At 55.5% G+C, this 19,584-nt stretch overlaps 1 long non-coding RNA gene across 1 annotated transcript; it reads left to right on the top strand.

The window, feature by feature from the left end:
• Positions 1-4,740: 4,740 nt before the first annotated feature.
• On the top strand, positions 4,741-7,370 carry LOC104682506. The gene is made up of 2 exons (XR_750701.1): positions 4,741-6,431; positions 7,120-7,370. It is a non-coding gene; the product is annotated as an uncharacterized LOC104682506 (long non-coding RNA).
• Positions 7,371-19,584: the final 12,214 nt, after the last annotated feature.

Genomic DNA, 19,584 nt, shown 5'->3' with positions numbered 1-19,584 from the left:
CCCTTCCTCCTTCCTTGGATTAGATCATGGAGTCTTACAAGTTATATTTTCAGTTCTCTGCAGGGTGGGCTTAATCCAGGTCTCCATCTCTTACTTGAATTCCTGCCACAGCTGGAGACAGTCCCAGGGGTACTAAAGTGTCGACTCACTGATTCCCTACTTAGTGCACTCCCCCAAGTCCCAGTGCTTCAAATACCAACATATGGATATATGTTGGTGACTTCCAGCCCCATGTCCATCTCAGTTAGCCCAGCAGCCCCTAACTCTCCTGCTTCCTGTGTAAGTGGCAGTCCCCTGCCACTCAAGCCAACATGATGGGTCGTTTTTTGGAACTAGTCTCCACCTTCCCCTCATCTCATACTGACCTGACTTGAAAACTCATCTGAATCTGGCTGCTTCTCTCCATGTACCCATCCCCCCTGGGGTGCAAGCCACACCACCCTTCACTTGCGGGATGATAGCAGCCAGTGGGCCCACATCTGGCTGTGCCCCTCATCTATTAAATCATCTCACAGGCTCTTCCAGTCATGCTGAGAAGGCCCATCACCCACTCATGCCTCTGGATCTTGGCACCTGCCAGAAATGGTAGTCCCACTCCCCCTGCCAGTGATTGGCTTAGGAATGGCCACGGGACCCAGTTCCAACCAGGAGGAGGAAATGGGCAAGGCAAGGAAGGGATATCATAATCCTCCTCTAGAAATGGTTGTATCTAATCGGGATGCAGATGCCTGAAACTCTGCAGTTTAGGAAACACTACGGCCCGCTCTGTGAAATACTGAGATGTCCAAGTGGAAAGAGAACAGACCCTGTGGACTGAGGCTCGCCCCGGGGGACCTGGACCTTTGTGCCTCTGCCTTTTCATGTGAACTGATGTCTCTTGCTTGAACTCACTTGAGTAAAGGTTTCGTGCCACTTGTAGCATGTGCAGATGTAACCATCAACACAGAACTCCTACTTCCTGGAGACTGTGGGGGATGTGAACTTACCATAGGTTCATGGAGTGACAAAGCTGTTTCTAGGGCCGATGCAGCCGTGGGCCATGTGAATAGAATCACGGGGTCTGGGCTGGGGGAGGTGAGGGTTCTGTGCTCTCCCGCACTGGCCAGACTCCACCTGGAGAGGCTACGGTCAGTCCAGGGTGACTACACTAGCAGGGAGGTTGACCTGCCAGGTCCATCTGCTGAGAATGATAGCATTTAGAAGGGCTGGGAAACCCTGCCATGCAAGGGATGAGTGAGAAAGTGGGGCTTTTTCTCCTGGCAAAGAGAAGGCTGGTGGTGGGACTTCACTTCGGCTTCAGATGCAGGCACGGGGATGTGTGGAGGGAGTGGCCACGCTCATGCTGCTGACCAAGAGGAAGTCAATGACAGTATAGAGTTTGTCAACAATTGAGGGCAAATTCAAACTTCAGTGGGTATCATTCTCACCCAGGGAAGTTGGTAAAAACACAAAGGCCCAGGCCCTGTCTTTCAACGAGCCTGGGCTCCAAGTTGTTGCACTCTAGGGGGTTTTGGGGACACGCCAACAATTTTGCAACCTCTGACTCAAGGGAAGGAAGCCGACATTTGTGAGGCATTTAATGTGAGCCAGGTGCTGAGCTGGGCCCATCACTGTGGCTCCCATTTGATTTTGACACAAATTCTTTGAGCCAAGCACTACTACAGATGGTTTTGGGAAGTGTAGTGAGTTTCCCATGAGAAGTGTGGCTAAAAATCAGTAAGAAAAGGATGATTAGTGTGAGAGGAAAAGGAGAGTAGGAAACGAATTCTTAAATGAAGAAATAAAAATGACCAAGAAACCTACGCAATGATACTCCTCTGTTGTGGCAGAGATCACAAGCTGTTCTCCAGTATCCACCTTCCCTTCTTCCATAGGAGCAAAACCCTTGATTTTTGGTCAGGCATGTGGTCTATTACTAAGACACTCCCCAACCTCCCATCTAGCATGAGGCCTCGTGCTCAAGTTCTGGCCAATGAGAAGTAGCAGATTCCAGGAATCATCCTAAAAAGGCAGCTGACAGGTGTCCCTTATTTCCTTTTTCTTTATCTTTTTCTTGTGGCTGGAATATGAGACATGATGGTTGGGCTCCAGTAGCCTTATAGGGCGGTGAGGAGACCTTGGGGACAGAGATCACACACAGCAAAGTAACAAGAGGAGGGGTCTGGGTGGCCAAAACCATGGAGTGGAGCTGACATGCTGGCTCTAGACTGCCGTCCTCCTGATTTTACTTAAGCAATAAATGTCTGGCTTGAGTCTCTGTTATTTGTTCCCGTGCCTATACCTAGCTGATCACAACAGAGAAATACAAAACAAGACATGAATTTGCCAAACTCCTGATCACTTTTCACTCATGAGATTGGCAGAAACCTAAAAAGACGATGATATTGTTAGAGACAGTGCAGTGCTGTGGTTAATATCCCTCCTGCACTGGACTTACCAGCTGTAGAAACTTGGACAAAGTGTGTAACCCTCTGTGCCTCAGTTTCCTCACCTAAAAAATGAGTGTCAAACCCGGTACTACCCCACAGAGTCATTGTGGGGAATCGGCGTTTAGAACAGAGCCCCGTACACAGCACGTGTAAGTGTCTGCCGTGACTATTACTATTTAGCTGGCACACCTGAGGTTGGTGTGCAGGTGTAGAGGAAAGACGCTCATGCCTGGCCAGGAGTGTGAAACGTAGACAGCCAGAGGGCTCTTGCTGTTTCAGAACTTTCCAACTACACACAAGACTCCCTCCAGGGCCAACCCAGAAATTCCACCTCTAGAACCCTGAATCCCTTGGGCCAAACGTGTTTCAGATTTTCAGAAGCTAACTTGGCGCATATGCTCCATCCTGTGTTACTCTTCCACGGGGTTTGGGCGTGCCCCATGCTGTAGACCTTCTGGGGTGTTCAGCCCACCTCAAGTGCATCTGGGGAATTCTGGGGAGTGAATGCCCTTGGGGTAGCCCTCAGCTGGTAAAGCCCAGGGGCAGGTGGGTAAGTGCCCAGCAGCCTCTAGTCCTTCAGAGAAGCACCCCACATTGCTCAGGAGGTCCTAGAGAAGTCGACTGCCCTCTCCTGCAGTGCCCTCTGGAGTGACCTCCCTAACCACCCTTGTATTATCTTCTCCCGACCCGCATCTCACTCTCCCTGGTTGCTCCCTCCTGGATTCTGTTGTCACCTTCCAAAAAACCACCTGCACTCAAGTCCCGTCTCAGGCTTTGCTTTTGGGGAACTCAGCCCAAGATAACCCCCCGACCAAACATATTATTTCTTCAGCAAGCTGCACACATAGCACAGTAAGTGGGATAAACAAAGATACCGAACACTGTCACATCAATCTGGGTCAGATTTGCTGGCAAATAGGTAAAAGAAAAGGAGTATGGTTCTGGTTCTGGGAGTATTTGGGTTTCATGGCTGTGGATATGGGACCGGACTGCATTCTGCAGAGCACAAAGGCACCCTCTCTTGCTGAGTTCACTCGGTGTGAGTGGAGAGGCTCCCCTGGCCACGGACTGTACTCAGAAGGGCCCGAGACCACAGCAGTCACCAGGAATTGGGCCCTCCAGGAGCTGACACTTGAGGGTACATGTCTGATGGAGCTTCTGGCAAAACTTGGGAAGGAGAGCTCTTGGGGGGGGAGACAAGGCCACAATCAATGGGTGCTCAGGGGTGGCCCCGCTGCAGAGGTGAGGTCTGAGAAGGGACTTGACAGTGTGAGGAAGCCTAGGACGCATGATCCGAGGCAAAGAGAACAGCAGATGCAAAGGCCGCCAGGTAGGGCAGGGGTTTGAAGAGGAGGAGCAAGGAAGCCAGAGAGGAAGGCGGAAGAACTGGCTGGTGGGAGGATAGGCACAGGTCACACGGGGCCTGAAGAGCTACGTTTCTAGCTTAGAAGAACAGCTGGTATACAGAGGGACTTCCAGCCCGTGGGCACCGCCATCTGATTTGAGTCTCTGGTTGTTGTGGGCATAGATGGTGCATTTTCGCAACAGGGCAAATGCGGAACTGGCACATGGCGTTTGCTGCCCGCCTGGCTCCCAGACTGCGTTTGTCCTAATGATACCCGTGGCTCACCGCACGCTACAGGGGCCTCAGAAGGAGAGCCAGCGCCACCTCCACCTCCACCTCGCCACCACGGCAGGGGCTCCTGATGGATCTCAGGGTGAGCACACTCTCTGCCAGTGACAGGTCAGGTGTGGGCAGTGACCAGTCTTAGCCAATGAGACATCAGGGAGGGCCCGCAGGTGGCCTCGGACCCCGCCAGCCTGGATGCGGAGGCCGACCTATGAGTCTGACTCGAGTTGGGGAAGAGCAGAACACACAAGGGGCCAGTGCTCCCTGCCAGGCTGCACTGTGGATGAGCCTGTGGCCCACATGAGGCTGAGCAGGGATTTCTGTCATTTGTGGCAGAAAACCTCCCACTGGCTAGTGAGCACCGTGTCCATCCCAAGGGCTATGACAGGCTATGGCTTGTCCCCGTCATGGAACACAGCAGAGCACTGAAAAGAATGAGGGGGTATCCTCCTGTCCTGAAAAGGACCCAGCAACGAGAGATATCGTCTCTTCTCAACCAGGGGTCATTTTGCCCCCTAGGTAGGTTGCCAGGTTGAGGAAATAAAAATGCAGGGCAGCCGGTTCGAGCTGAATTTCAGACAGTGCATATTAACTAGATGTCTTGTATTTACTCTGGCAGCCTTAACCCCAGGGGACATTTGGCAATGTCTGGAGGCATTTTTGGTTGTCACTGGGGATGGTTAGGTGCTACCAGCATCTGGTGGGAAGGCACCAGAGATGCTGTCATACATTCTACAATGCATAGGACAGCTTACGAAAAAAATATCTAGCCTAAAATGTTAGTTGTGACAAGGGTGAGAACCCTTGTATTAAATGAAAGATAGCAACAATTCCATAAGATATGGTAGGATCCCATTTGTACGTCCTGTATTTACTCTGGCAGTCCTACCCCCGGGGACATTTGGCAATGTCTGGGGTTGTCACTGGGGAGGGGGTTGTGTGTGTACGTGTATTTTTGTTTTTCTTTTTCCACACTCAACTAAGCCGTACAATTGCATAGAAAAAGGTACGGAAGGTCACATACCGAAGTCATGTGGAGTAGGGAGTGGTCATTCCTTTTACTCTAAATACCTTCTGCAGTGTATTATTATTTGTGAAGTTAATGATAACTGAAGTGAATATACATGTGTAGACACACATACAGAAAGCATGCCAATCAAAACAATAGATATTTCACAAAGTAAACACAACCATGACACAGCCTCCTGATGAAGATGAAGAACATGGCCAGTGCTCCATGAGGCCCTTCGCAGCCCTGCCAGCCTCTCCCTCGAGGGCTGCGAGGGGAACTGCTGTCCTGACTTCCAACCTGCTTTGGGCCCCACATGAACCGAATCCTGCCCGACATCCTTGTTTGAGACTGGCGTCTTCCCCTCAGCAAAGCGTCATGATCCATTCATGTGGATCGGAGCAGCGGTTGGATCATTTTTGTTGCTGTGAAATACACCACAATGGATTTATGCATTCAAGCGTTGATGGACATTTGGGTTGTTTCCCGTTTGGCAAGACGATGAAGAAAGCTGGTATGAGCATTCTTTCACACGTCTTTTCTTGGGCATATGTACTCGCTCCTGTTGAGCGTAAACCTAGGAACGAATCGCTCAGTCATAGGGCAAATGTGTGTTCCTCTTTCCTAGATACCATTCGAGTTTCCAGAGTGCTTGCAGAGGTTTACACTGCCATCCACCAGAGATGAAAGTTCCACTTGGGCTGCTGCCTCCTGGCCAAGCCTGGCTAGGTTGTAGCTTTTGCGCTTTACTCCCTCTGGTGGGTGTGTAAATTGCTAATCACTGTGATTTTAATTTGCATTTCCCTGATGATGAAGCTGAGCACTTTTTCATATCTTTATGGGACATTTGATTGTCCTCTTTTGTGAAATGCCTATTCGGGCCATTGATCCATTTTTCTATGAGGTTATCTCCGTTTCTCTCATTGATTTGTAATTAAGAGTCCTGTTGCAAGTATCTTTCCCCACTGTGCGGTTTCTTGCCTTTTCCTTCGCTTACAACGCTCCATGCTGTCCTGGACCCTAGCATCACCCAGGCCTAGGTAATAGAAGGGTGGCCTTTGTAAAGTGACTCAAGGCTGAAAAGGGAACAGACACTCTTACCATAATAAGCTACAGGCTGAAAAACAGCCGGAGGTGAATCTTTGCCGCGCGAATGGTCTGGCTGTCTTTTATAAAAGTAACTCAATTGGACTAGACCCCATGAGGGCCTCTGCTCCTCCCCACTCCCCTTTCCCTGAGGACCTAATTCCCCACTGGGTCAGTCGCAGAACCAAATAGAGCTGGGGACTCACGACGCATGCTGAAGACTGGATACAAGAGGAGGAAGGACTTTGGTGGAGAGAAGGAATCAAAAGGAACCAAGGTATGCAGCTCGGGGACAGCGGAGGTGAGAACATGGGAGAGGGTTCCAGGAAAGGGCTTACTGCTCTCATGGGCAGGACACATTGAGTAGATCCCATCCTGTGGTCTCTGTATAGGCCAGAGCCACTTCTCTGCCTTTCTATGAAGCCACTTGGCCCCTTGCCTGAATCACTGCAGCATCCTCTTTACTGGCCTGCCTGCTTCAGCCCTGGCCATCTCTTTCACCCCCATCTGTGCCCAGCAGCCAGAACTAGCAAGCTTGTTAAAAACGAACATCAGAGTGCATTTCTCCTACAAAGCCTCCAGTGGCTACTTCTTGCCCTTAGAATGCATCACAAACTCCTTCCAGGAGTGGCCATTCAGGCAGGATGTGATCTGGGTGGGAGAGCCTCCCCTGCCACTTTCCTGCCCCAGCCACATTGGCCACGTGTTGCTCAAACAACCACAAGTGTTCCAGCCTTGGGGCCTTTGCACTTACCGCCGCCTCCATCTAGAATGGTATATATATCCCAACTTTGCCACGCCAGCTTCTTATCATTTTGGGCGCATCTCAGGGTCACCTCCCCCGTGGCGTCTTCCCTGAGCCCTCCAATCTGGCCCTACCCTGGGTCAGCATCCCCTCACTCTGTTTTCTTTCCTTCATGCCACCGGCCACTCTGAAATGAACTATTTTTCTATTTTGTTTGCAGATGTGAGACAAGAGGACTTGCTGGCAGGGTCCGTTGCTGTGTCCCCGGAATCCCAGCATGTGCCTGACACAGAGCAGGTGCCTGATTGATAGTGACGGTTCCCCAAAGGCTGCTGGAGTCACCTCTGAGAGTCTGCACAGGCTCCACCCTCTGGGGAGGTGTGCTTGGTAGAGGACAAGAAGGCTACTTGTTGGGGGTTACTTTAGTACGTGGGTGAAGAGTAAAAAGTAATTAATAATAACGAAAGAAAACGATTGAGTTGGGTGAACCATTGGTGTCCTTGAACCTTGCAGACTTACGGCACCCACAGGGTAGGGCATGGGGTCCGGGAGTGAGGCGTGTGTACCTTCCACTTCCAGAGGGGCACCCTCTTGGGCTGCCTGGGATGAGACTAAGTGGCGCTGGTGGCCAGGACGTAGGTTATCTGAATGCCCACCGGCCCTGGGTGGCTCCCGGCTCTGAGTCAGGCAGCCCAGTCTATCGGGGGCCAGGCAGGCACAAAGATGAGTGAGGCAACTCCCGCAACAGAACAGGAAGGAGAGAATCTGCTAGAAACTGGAATCCTAATGCCCTGGCCCAGAGCCATTCCCAGTGAAAATAAAAACAAGATTTGAAATGGGGCTGCCACCAGAGTAGGTTAGGAGTGACCCCACAGCAGCCCTCTGCGTTGGCTGAAAAGCTGACGCATCTGGGGGTCACACAGCCTGAGCAGGGAGGGCTCCGAGGTGGAGCCTCGCTTCGCAGACACATAAACTGAGGCCTCGAAAGGGGGCCTGGCCAGCATGCAGGTGTGGAGTCCCAGCCCAGTGCTCTTTCCTCCAAGCCTTGAACTCGGGGATGGTCAGAGGTCGAGAGGGTAGGGGAACGCGGGAGCATGGGGAAGGGGCAGAGTGAGAGGAGCCTTTGGGGCAGTGAGAGGAGACTGCAGGCCTGGCAGGATGAGAGCAGTGGGAGGGTGCCCCCACTGAGAGAGTCAATGCCAGCACCCGGCACCTGTCACTCGAGGAGAGGTGAGGGAGGGGGAGGAGGGCAGGGCTAGGGCATTAGGATTCCAGACAGCTCTCGACACCCAATTTTCCAGCTGGGTGCCCTAGCCTGCTCTCTGAGCCTCCTGCCAGAGCCAGTCTACTTGACGGGGAGAGAGGAAGTTGCTGGGGGTGGGGGCAGGAGAGGAGAAGAGCAAGGGACTAGAGAACAGGAAGAAGACAGAGAGGAGGAGGGAGAGAAGAGAGAATAGGGAGAGGAAGAGATGGGAGAAGGACCCAGAGGAGAGAGGGGAGGAGGAGGAGAGGAAGGAGGAGGGAGGAGAGGCAGGCAGGTGGCCACTCGGCCCAGGGGACTGCAAGGGAGGAGGGTTGACTGTCTGATGCAGCTGGAAGGGAATCAAGAAATGGCACCCCTCATTTAAAATAGAAGGAACCAGTTCCGGAGAGGAGAAGCCATGTATCCGGGGTCCCACGGCCCACTGAGGCAGGGACAGGATTAGAGGGCAGAGCCTGGTTTCCTGACTTCCAGGCAGGGGTGGGAGATGGAATAGGGCAGGGGGTAGGGGTGGGGGAGTTCTGAGAGGGGAGGGCCCCTCCGAGGCTGCTGGAGGTGGGGTGAAAGGAGACTGCCTGGAGGCCTCGGGTTGTGGGGAAGCACCACCTTGCCTGTCCCGCCTCCCGGCGCCCCCCTCGGTGGCTACCCACAGCCAACGTGGAGCAGGGATGCCTGGCACTCCTGACACACTCTGCCAGAGCTGCCGCCTCCCACCCTGGGGTGCTGATGGGAGTAATCGGCGCTAATGACAGGACTGGGGGCTCTGGGGTCACACACACTCTCAGCCCCCAGGGGCCCAGGCCCGGGGAGGGGGAAGGGGCTGGCAGGTGGGTCTAGGGGCCTTCAGTGGGCAGGCAGGGAGGAAGAGGGGATAGGTCCTGGGGCTGCCTCTAAAGCTTCCTCAGCAACGTGGGGTCAGAAGTGGGCCTGAGTGAGTGGGTCCCTCCCCTCACCCCCTGGGTGGCCGAAGCTCACTGAGGTCACCGAGTCCCCTGCAGCCGCCCGACAGTGTCTGCTCAGTCAGCTGCACACTGCATGCTAGAGGGACCTTCTCAGGCTGCAAACTCAAGTGGCAGCAATGGAACTTCTTCTGCCTCCAGGAGCAAAACTGAATCATTTACTTGGCTCCCACCCTGTTCCTGCCGTTTATACTACTACCTGGCCCCTTCTAGACAAACTCTAGACAAACTCGGCCCACATGGGGGTTTCACTGTTGAATCAGGTTCTCCTTGGAACCGCTCACTTCTGGGCGTCTGTGACTCCAGCTGTGGGGCTCCCTTCTCCGACAAGGGTGTCTCTGGGTGCTGTGTCCTTTGAGCCAGCAGCCCTCTCCATCCACAGCCCGGACAGCCTCACACCCTGTTCCCACTGCCTGCCAGGACCAGGTGCTGCTGTGAGCACTCACTGCTCCTCACTGCCTTGGCTCCCTGATCTCATAGGGGGCATCTCTCGGGAACAGGAGCCTTGTGCCCACTTACCTCTTGACTGTCCTCGGGGAATGCTGGCTTTTGGGCCTTCTGTGCCCAGGGATTGGCTGGAATCTCCTTCCAATGTTGCTCTCTCTGACACAAGTTTCAAATTTTTATTTCAAATTTCAAAATCTGAGCCTTAACTTCCGTGGGCACAACCCCACCTTGAAAGCAGAAGCTGGAGTGTCCTGGGCTGGAGGTGTAAGATGATGGTGGTGAGGGTGGGGTGTAAACCACAGCGTGGGCTGACGAATGTGCCCTGCAAGGCCCCACCTGCACCCCCCTCCCACCCAGTGCCTTATCTGCAGGGCAGGGCAGGGCAGGAGGAGGAAGGGACTGGCAGATCTGATGTCCCTGGGGGAGGAGGGGATGCAAAGGGAGTCCCCATGCTGGGACTTAGCCTGTGCCAGGCTGGGGGTCAGATTGTGTGACTGTAGGAGGAAGCAGACGCTGGAGGTGGGTGTGGGCAGGGCCCCTGGGGGGCCTCTCAGGAACCTCCAAACATCCTTGAGAAGTAGGCCGGGCTGCCCCAAACTGGGGCAGGTGCAGGGAATCTGGGCCGGGGGCACCGTGGGTCCCCAGGGCTGGGCCTTGTGCACCGGTGCCTCTCTACCACCTGCCCCTGTGGGGAGAGTCCAGGGCAGGGCCACCGGGACACCTCCATCCCATCAGCCTCTGGCTCTCACAAGCACACAGTCCTATGCCACCTCTGGACTGCACGACAGGTAAGTGGTGGGGCTGGGATCTGCACCCAGGCCTCCTGGTGCCCGGGTTTGGCCTCTTTCTGGGTATATCACATTGCCGTGGGGAGCAGGGATCCAGGACTGCCCGTCACAGTCAACCAGCCCAGGCCAGGCTAGTGCCTGGCATGCAGGACAGATGCTCTGTAGAGATCGTGGACTGCCCTGCTGACATGTAAAGCACCCAGCATGCAGTAAACGCTCAGCAAATGGGAAACCAGCTTGTGGGTAAGTGTGTAAGATGGGTAGACGTAGACCTCCCCAGCCCCTCGGGCTCACTTCCTACCTCATCTCCTCCAGGAAGCCTCCCATGATGCTGCCTCCACCAAGCAAGCAATCATATTTATGATCTCCTGACCCCTCATGCTCTGCTGTCCTGCTGGCAGGGTCTGATTGACCTCCACATCCTCTCCCACCTTCCCGCTCCTCAGGTCCCCTCGGGTGTCACATTCCTCAGATAGGACACAGATTGGTGGGCTCTGGGAGCTGAGGACAGAGAGAGGGAAGGGAAGCCCCTGAGTATCCTCCCTGGGACAGCCCGTTCTTCAGGAGAGAGAGACCCAGACCATGGGGAAGGGTTTGGACACAGGAGCCGTGCTCCGAGGTCTGGTCTGGCCCGGGGCCAGGCCTCACCTTCCGGACCTTGCTTTCCCCTGCACGGCCAGGGGACTGACCAGCTTGGAGACACTCCAGGAAGGCTGCCCCTCCCTCATCTGGGGTCCTGTGCCCACCTCAGCCCCGTTTCTCGTCCTTTCACACCTCAGGAAGCCCTCAGTCCTTCCCTGACCCCTAACACAGGGCACTTTGTTTCGCAACCCCGCAGCCACACCTGTCTCCACTGAACCTGGAAGACCCTTGCTAAGACTTCTGTGAGAAGGAGGCCTTGTTCTTGCTCTCTGCACAGTGCCCCTCACCTGGCACCCCCAGCCCCAAGGGGTGTTCTCCCCCAAGAAGATGGGTCCTGCTCTCCTCCTTCCCCAGCCTGAAGGCCAAATGCCTCATACATGTGCGCACGTGTCTGTGAACTTCCAGCCTCAACATGGCCCACACCGGCCTCTGCCAAGAGACTTGGAATGAGGAGGGCATCCCAGCTGGGCTCCTGAGGTTGAGGACAGCCAGAAGAGGAGAAGGCTTGGAGCCCCAAAGCAGACACCCAAGACCTAAGGTGGGAGACTCCCCGGGGGTAGAGTTCAGCTCAGCAGAACGAGGGACTCCAATCTTTACAAGAGACCAGAGATGGGCAGGTGGGAGCGAGCTCCCCAGCCCTGGAGGTATGCAAGTGCAGGCTGAAGAGCTGTAGGCAAGGGTACTGTAAAGGGGTTCAAATATCAGAGGGGTTGAACTAGATGGAATTTAGGGCCTGTTCTGTCCTCCAATCCAAGGAATTTGGGGGTTCCCTGCCTTAGTATGTCAGACATTATGACTTTCCCAGGGGCCCATCTTCATAGTGAACTCTTGAAAATCTTCCAGATACAGAAGAATGAACTGATAATGAGAGATGCAGCCAGTGATGTGTGTGTGTGTGTGTGTGTGTGTGTGTGTGTTCTGCCACCCAGCACCTGTACAATCTTGTGTGAGTCCCTCAACCTCTTGGGTAAGCGTGTTTATCTATGACATGAAGGGTGCAGCTGCAGGCCCCAGGCACAGTCCCAGCAGCTGCCCATCCTGTCAGGGGCTGCTGAGGCAGAAGTGACATGGAATGCAGAGGTGCTTCCATGGCCAGAGGTGTGGGTGGTTCTGCCCATGGTTTTGGATGTGATTATTATCCAGCCAGGTCATTGGGAGCTCGCGACGCTTCTTGAGTGAGGCAGCGACGTCTGATTATGAATACCTGCTTCAGATTTGGAAAGAACCTTTGGAAAGCAGTGGAAGTCAAGCCTTTCAGGAAATAATGAAGATGGGAGGCCGGGCGTGGTGGCTCATACCTGTAATCCCAGCACATTGGGAGGCCGAGGCGGGCGGATCACCTGAGGTCAGGAGTTCGAGACCAGCCTGGCCAACATGTTGAAACCCCATCTCTACGAAAAATATAAAATTAGTCCGGTGTAATGGCGCACACCTGAAATCCCAGCTACTTGGGAGGCTGAGGCAGGAGAATCACTTGAGCTCAGGAGGCAGAAGTTGCAGTGAGCTGAGATTGTGCCATTGTACTGCAGCCTGGGCAACAACAGGGAAACTCCATCTCAAAAAATAATAATAATGATAATGAAGATGGGGTCATTCCAAGAGCAAGATGCATTAGGGCGTGGGACAGAGACAGAGAGCTGGGGGTGGAGAGAATCCAGCCATACCCTGTTCCTGCACTGCTGAGGGGACTGGGGGCTGGAGGCATCCACGGTGTTTCACTGAGGGCTGTGTGTGTGTATGTCTTGGTGTGTACAGTCCATATGCATGTGTGTGTTTCACAACATGTGTGTGCTGCATGTGGTGTGCACATATGTGTGTCATACAGGAGCCGTGCCTCTCCGTGTGCACCTGTTTTCTGCTGTCACAGCAAGCGAATGAACACAGGCCCCTAGCTTCCAACCAAGGGCAGAGGAATTCTTTATTTCCATGGCTTTCCCCGGTGATTAAGTCTCCAAACTTTTCCTCCACCATCATTTCTTCAAAATGAAAAACCAGATTGTATCTCCAAACAGCTTGGAAATCGATTTCTTTCAGAATGAACTTTTGGAGAAGAGGTTTCAAGAAGAAATAAGAGGAGGAAGGCAGGAGGGGTGTGTGGGGTGGGGACAGAGCAGCTGCCAGGGCCACCCAGGGCCTGGATTGGGAGGGAAGGAGGGGTGGGGTAGGAGGTGCTGGAGGCCGGAGGGCACTCTGGACTCTGAGTGGGTGGGGAACCTGCTTCAGCCTCACCCCACCCGCTCCTCGGCCAGGGCCCTCAAGGCCAGCCTTTCCTGGGGTCTGGTCTGGGAGGTTTGGGGAAGTGCCCAGCGTGTGCACAGGTGGAGCTCCTCCAGGCCAGAACAATAATAGACTCTCAACTATAAACCCAGGCGTGATGTGGCCGCCAAGTTTTGAGCCAAGTGCTTTTCCCGAATTATCTCCCTTAATTCTCACATCAACTTGGGGCCGGTGTTATCATCCCGTTCTAATGACAAAGAAACCAATAATCTGTGGCCCAGAGAGGTTAGTGAGTGTTTTTGAGAGGATGGTGGAGAGGATTCCAGGCGAGGGTGGATGGGAAGTGCTCAGTACCGCTTCTGGGCTTCTGGGGGCGGTTTGGGGTCAGCAGATGTCAGGGCCAATGGGGAAAGAGGGTGACAGTGGACATAAACAATGGGACAAAGAAAACACCCCCTGCTGAGGGTAAAAGCAAGGAGGCCATGGCCTATAATCCCAGCACTTTGGGAGGCCGAGGTGGGCGGATCACGAGGTCAGGAGATCGAGACCCTCCTGGCCAACATGGTGAAACCCCGTCTCTACTAAAAATACGAAAATCAGCCGGGCATGGCGGCGCGTGCCTGTAGTCCCAGCTACTCGGGAGGCTGAGGCAGGAGAATCGCTTGAACTGGGAGGCAGAGGCTGCAGTGAGCTGAGATTGTGTCACTGCGCTCCAGCCTGGGGACAGAGTGAGACTTCATTTCAAAAAAAAAAAAAAAGACAACAGTAACAAAAATAAAAAACAAGGAGGACATGGCCCTTTGCAGGGGAGTGGATGTGACTCAGGGCTGTGGAGAACCTACTGTGTGCCAGGGCGTTTGACTCCCTGGCAGGGAATGTTATTAATGCATGTTATGGATAAGGAACTAAGGCTCAGAGAAGTGGAGTGACTTGCTGAGGTCACACAGATAGGGAGAGAACCCAGATCATCCTGGGTCCAAAGCCTGCACATCACTTCCCAGTGTCACCTTGCAGAGCATCTGGGAAGGCTTCCTGGAGGAGGTGGTTTCTGAAGATGATGAGGAGGGAGGGGCAGAGAGGAAACTGCACAACGACATCCAAAGAGGAGAAAAGACTGCGGATGACGAGGAGGAGGCCAGTGTGGCAGGATGCAAGGTGCACACAGATTGGTGGGACCAGAGGGGAGCACAGGCAGGTAGTGGGCCAAGTGGATCTCTGTGATGGAGGCAGCGTGAAGGGGGACCCAGAGGAGAGAGGCCTACTCTGCAGGGACTCTCAGGAGCGTGGCCCCACAGGGACAGGTACCTCAGCTGGCTCCTGGTGGGAGAGTGGTGCTGACAGCAGGGAAGAGAGTGGGGAGGAAACCCTGGCAGAGTGGGGGGTATGTGTGCTCTGGGCATGGAGGCGGCATGGGATCATGATGCCCATTGGGGGAACTCACCCCTCAGCGCCCCCTGCACACCTGAGGAGCAGGGTGAGGGCAGACATGGACGGGGACGGGTCGCCTGTGGCAGAGGGGACGCTCATGGTGGTGCCAGGACAGGAGAAGCGGTTTGCAGAGGTCAGCCTTCGAGGACTGTGGATGTCAGCCACGCTGGGGATCGGGCTTCCCCTGAGGGCCACGTGCATGTAGCTCTTGTGGAAGGGGGGTAGTGATAGTGTGGCCACAGTGGGTCATAGCGTCCCTCTCCTCCTGCCACATCAGAGGCACCAGGATGAGGGCCGGGAGGAATGTGTTCCCAGGAATCGAGGCTGGCACTGGGCCAGGACCAGGAAGGCTGCCTGTGTGGGGGCAGCAGGGGGTGCTCTGGGTGCCCTGAGCCTGTGTCTTGCTGCCCCTCCTGTCCACTCCCAGTGCCCTGTCTACCTGGTGCTGAGAGCTGGCGACGCTAGAGGTTTGGGATGGGGTCGGGGCTCCTGGGTGATGGTGTATGTGTGCGTGTAGATTTGTGTGTGAGTGTAGGAGGTATCTGTGGGAGCAGTGTGTGTAGGACTTGTGTGAGTGTGGTGACTGGGCTGTGGGAGGGGTGGTGGCTGCCACCACTGTGTTGTAGGTGGGTGTGGGCAGGGTGGCATGGGCATGGGCAGGTGGGTGTGGGCAGGGGGGCACGGGCGGGGGGTGTGGGTAGGTGGCATGGGCAGGCAGGCATGGGCAGGTGGGCGTGGGCAGGTGGGCATGGGCAGGGGGCGTGGGCAGGGGCGTAGGTAGGGAGGCATGGGCAGGTGGGTGTGGGCAGTGGGGCATGCCTCCACCCACTGCCCTGTCTCACTCGCTGTCTGACAGAGGCCTGGCTTAAGGGATCCAGGGGGGGTGTGAGGGGCGTAAGGAGCAATAGTGTTGGAGGAAACTGGGGAAGATGAGGGCCAGGAGGCTTGGGAGAGCTGGAGAGGGTGTGGGGAGGATTAGAAAGGGTTTGGGAGCTGGAGGGGCTGGATAGGACTGGGGGGACTGAAATGGGTGCAAACTGGAGATGAGTGGGGGAGGCTGGGGTCTGGGAGGGTGGGTCTGGGAGCCAAGGGGTGGGTGCCAGCCAGGCGCGCTCTCTGCGCTCCCTCCTGCTGGTGGCTGGCAGCCTGGTGGGTGTTGATCATCCTCACGGCTGAGCAGCAGGAGCACTGGGGAGGGAGCAAGACAGGCTCGGCTCACAGCAATGAGGGAAGCTGGCCAAGGTGGAGGCGGAGGAGGCGTGAAACCAACAGTGGAGCCCAGGGCGGGGGCTGAGAGAGAGACAGAAACCTCAGACTGGAGGCAGCCTGGAGCAGGAGAGGCGGGCATCAGCCAGCAGATGGGAACCCTCACAGCAGACCAAGAAATGGGTGGGTGTGGTGCCCATCTCCAGGTGGGGAAACTGAGGCTCAGTGAGGGCAGGTTGTCCCAAAGCCACCCATTCAGAGCCCAGGGGCATAAGGGCGGGGGAGCAGGGAGGAGTGGACCTGGGACGCAGACCTTTGCAGCTGGGGCCCCCACCTGCCTCACTCATGGGATTCCTTGGACAGAGGAAGGAGCTGGGCTGAAGTTCAGGAGCCTGTAGCAGAGTCTCTGCCTTCCAGTCTCCGCCCTGCTGTGGCCTCACTGTGTGTCCTTGGCAAGTTCCGGTCCCTCTGAGGGCCTCAGTCTCTCTGTGAAATTGAAGAGGCCTGGGACCAGACCATCTGCCATATTCCTTTCTGTTTCTGTGACTTGAGCCCCAGGGAACCCACCCTGCCAGCATTCATGGGGTGCTGAGTGGGCCCAGGTAAGCTGTCCCTTAGCTACTGTGTGACCTCAGGCAAGGCTCTCAGGCTCTCTGAGCTTCAATTTCCCCATCTTCCAATGAATGGGGGCTTGAAACAGACCTACCTATCTGGGCCTGGCCCTGGGCAGCCCTACCCCCTCCCCTCCCCTCCCTTCTCCTCCCCTCCCCCCTTCCCTTTCCTGTGCCCCCCTCCCCCCCGCCTTGTTCCCCAGCTCTTGAAGCTGAGTCTCCTCAGGGGCCCACAGACTGGCTCTGATGAGAGGTTCATTTTCCTTTCTTTGTGCAGGTGACAAATTCTACCGCCAATAATCACTTGTGAAAAATCAACAGTGAAGCCCAGTGGCTCCCGGCCCCGGAGAAATTTGAGTGGATTTCCGGAAGAGCAAGGTGGAAAAAACCCAGGGGCAGCAGTGGGACCCAGGACTGGGGGGGCCCAGGAGGGAGGAGTCCGCTCAGCAGAGCACAGGACCGGGCTGCACCTCGGGGGAGGGCCCCACTGCGCCCCACTCCTCCCATCACATCACGGAGCCTTTGCATAGGATGATCCCTCTGCCTGGAATGGCCCTTCTTCTCCCCCTCCTCTGCAAGAGGAAAGGGGTGTGCAGGAGACACTGGGGAACAGGTGCTGCTAGAGGATGGCTAGAGAAAGGGCAGTAATGGCAGAAAGGGGCAGACGGGCCTATTCTGAAGGGCTGAATGCTGGGGAGGAGCTGGGTCACTTGCAGGACAATAGGGAGCCATGGAAGGTTTTTGAGCAGGGGATGGATATGTAGAAAGCTCTGCTTCACTCGGCTTGTCCGTGCCTCTTCGAGTCTTCAGGGCAAGACTTGCTCGGTCTCCATGGACCCAGGCCCTCATCCTTTCTTGGGAAGGAGTGTAAAGAATGCATGGAGGTGCGGCGGTGATGGGGGGGCGAGGGGACAGGTTGGGATGACTAACGCAGATGGCAGGCCACTCCTGTGCCTGTCTTATGTCAGGGTCAGGGCTCCTACAGGGCAGTGCAAATGGCGAGTGGGTGAGCCGGGCTTGGAGCCCAGGTCTGTCTGACCACAATGCCCCAGCAGGAGGAGGATCCTGGTAGTGACCTGCCTGTAGGAAGAATTCCCCTAAATGGTCTCATTTGTGCCTCTGCCTCATTCTGAGGAGGGGCTCTGTCCTCACTGACCCATTTTGCAGACGAGGAAACCAAGGTTCAGAACTGTCAGGGGTTTGAGTTCACCAACGAACGCAGTATTTCTGGCTTCTGAAGCAGTGCTTGGCACATGGCAGGTGCTTCATGAAGGGATGGGAGTCAGGCTTTGAAGCTTTGGACTCCAGAATCAGTTCTCTCCAAATAGCACCCAAGAGATTTCTCTGAGATGGGACTGTTCTCAGACAGTGTGAAAACCCCAGAAATAGAATTTTCCAGGAAACCTTCAACCATCTTGGAAATATGGCCCAGTGAGGGAAGGTGGCTTGCCTAGGGCTGCACAGCACACCAGTGACAGAGCAGGGACCAGGACCCAGGGCTTTAGACTTTCCCTCCTCCTCTAGGCCCAGGCTGGTGAGCACAGTGGGCTCAGCCCAGAGCTGGAGAGGAAAGGCAGGTACTGCCTACCTAGCTCCGTCCTCCACAGCTGCACAGGAGGACCTGAGACAGGCAAGGAGAGAGGATGCCTGGCCATAGTGGTGGAGCAGCAGGACTCCAGAGGGGACAGCAGTAAGGTGGGAGGGACTGAACCCCTTCAGCTCCTGCCCTACACCACTACCGTGCGAGCCTCTGAGGCCCACCTAACCCACTCAAGACTGCACCGCCCCTCCCATGCTGCCACATTGCCACTAAGCACACAGTTTCCATGGTGACCCCTGCCCCCTGGCTGCTGGTGAGGTTGGTGGGTGCCCCTCATGGTCCGGCTCACTTGCTCTCTCTCCCTCTTTCTCTCTATCCCTCTTTATCCCTCCCCTTCTCCCTCCCTCTCTCCTTCTCTCTCTCAGTCCAATCTCTGCCCTGCTGCCCTCCATCCATCTAGTTCTCTCCTAGACTTCAGCTTCAGACAGACGTGGTTTGAAAGCTGCAGCCCCGGCCTTCCTCAATTGTGTGATCTTGGCTACGCCCACGTGCCCGTTGCCTCACCTGGGCCTCACTTTTCTCATCTGTACCATGGAGTTGGCACCCCTGGCTCTGGCCTCAAGGTTTGCCGCGCCTGCAGAGGCCCCTGAGCATTCAGCAGGTACTCACTCAGTGGGAGCTGCCAGACGCTGAATGTGTGATGGGAATCATTGGACACGGCCGCCTCTCCACCCACCCGCCACCTGACACCGCCTCCTGGCTCTCCATCACTGCCCAGGAGTCGGGCAGCCTCCCCACTCCCTGCTATTTCTTCTCTGGAGCTTCCCAGGAGGTTAATAGCAGCTTCTCACCAGGATATTTGGCTTTTTTTTAGGAATCTCCTTGCCTCTTTCTTCTCTGTGAGGATATTCTCAGGATGGCTGTGGCACAGAAGGGAAGGAAGGAGACTCTCCAGGCATTTGCCAACTAAGAGGGGCACTTAGGAGTAGGTGGGGTGCCAGTTCCAGGCAGGACTTGGGGCAGACAGTGCCCTGTTTCCAGAACAGCTCCCAGTGCTGGGCTAGGCTGGGCTTAAATGCAGTGAGAGAAGCTCAGGGGTGGGGTGGGGTCACAGGCTCCACTTGGAATGGACCAGGTCATTTGACTATGGGGGTGTCTGTGAGCCTGGTGGGGCCTCAGTCTCCCCTCCTGGAAGGTAGGCTTGATGGTCTATGCCAGCCTCTAAAGGAAGGGAAAGAGTTTCGCTGAGCTGCAGACGGAGGTGCAGACAATGTGAGGGGCTGGGTGTCGGGGGAGGCCAGCAGAGCGCCCAGGACCCCTCTGGCTCCACCCCAGGTCCTTGGGCTCCACCTGCTCTCATCCCTGTCCTGAGCTCAGGAATGGTCCCAGGACTGAGAAGGAGGTCAAAACTCTGCAGCCCTTCCACTACTACTTCGGGGGGCTCAGCACAGCTCCTCCGGGCTCATGTCCCCAGGCCCTTCCCTGGTGTGACCCCCCCAACCAGCCCCGCACAGGAGGGGAGGTCCACCTCTTATGTGTGTGTTTTAAATTGCAGTAAAATGTACGTAACATGAAATTGACCATTT

The sequence above is a fragment of the Rhinopithecus roxellana genome, chromosome 13 (genome assembly GCF_007565055.1).
Source record: "Rhinopithecus roxellana isolate Shanxi Qingling chromosome 13, ASM756505v1, whole genome shotgun sequence".
Lineage (NCBI taxonomy): Eukaryota > Metazoa > Chordata > Mammalia > Primates > Cercopithecidae > Rhinopithecus > Rhinopithecus roxellana.
Note: the sequence above shows the minus strand (reverse complement) of the source record. Positions and strands in the feature narration are given on the sequence as shown.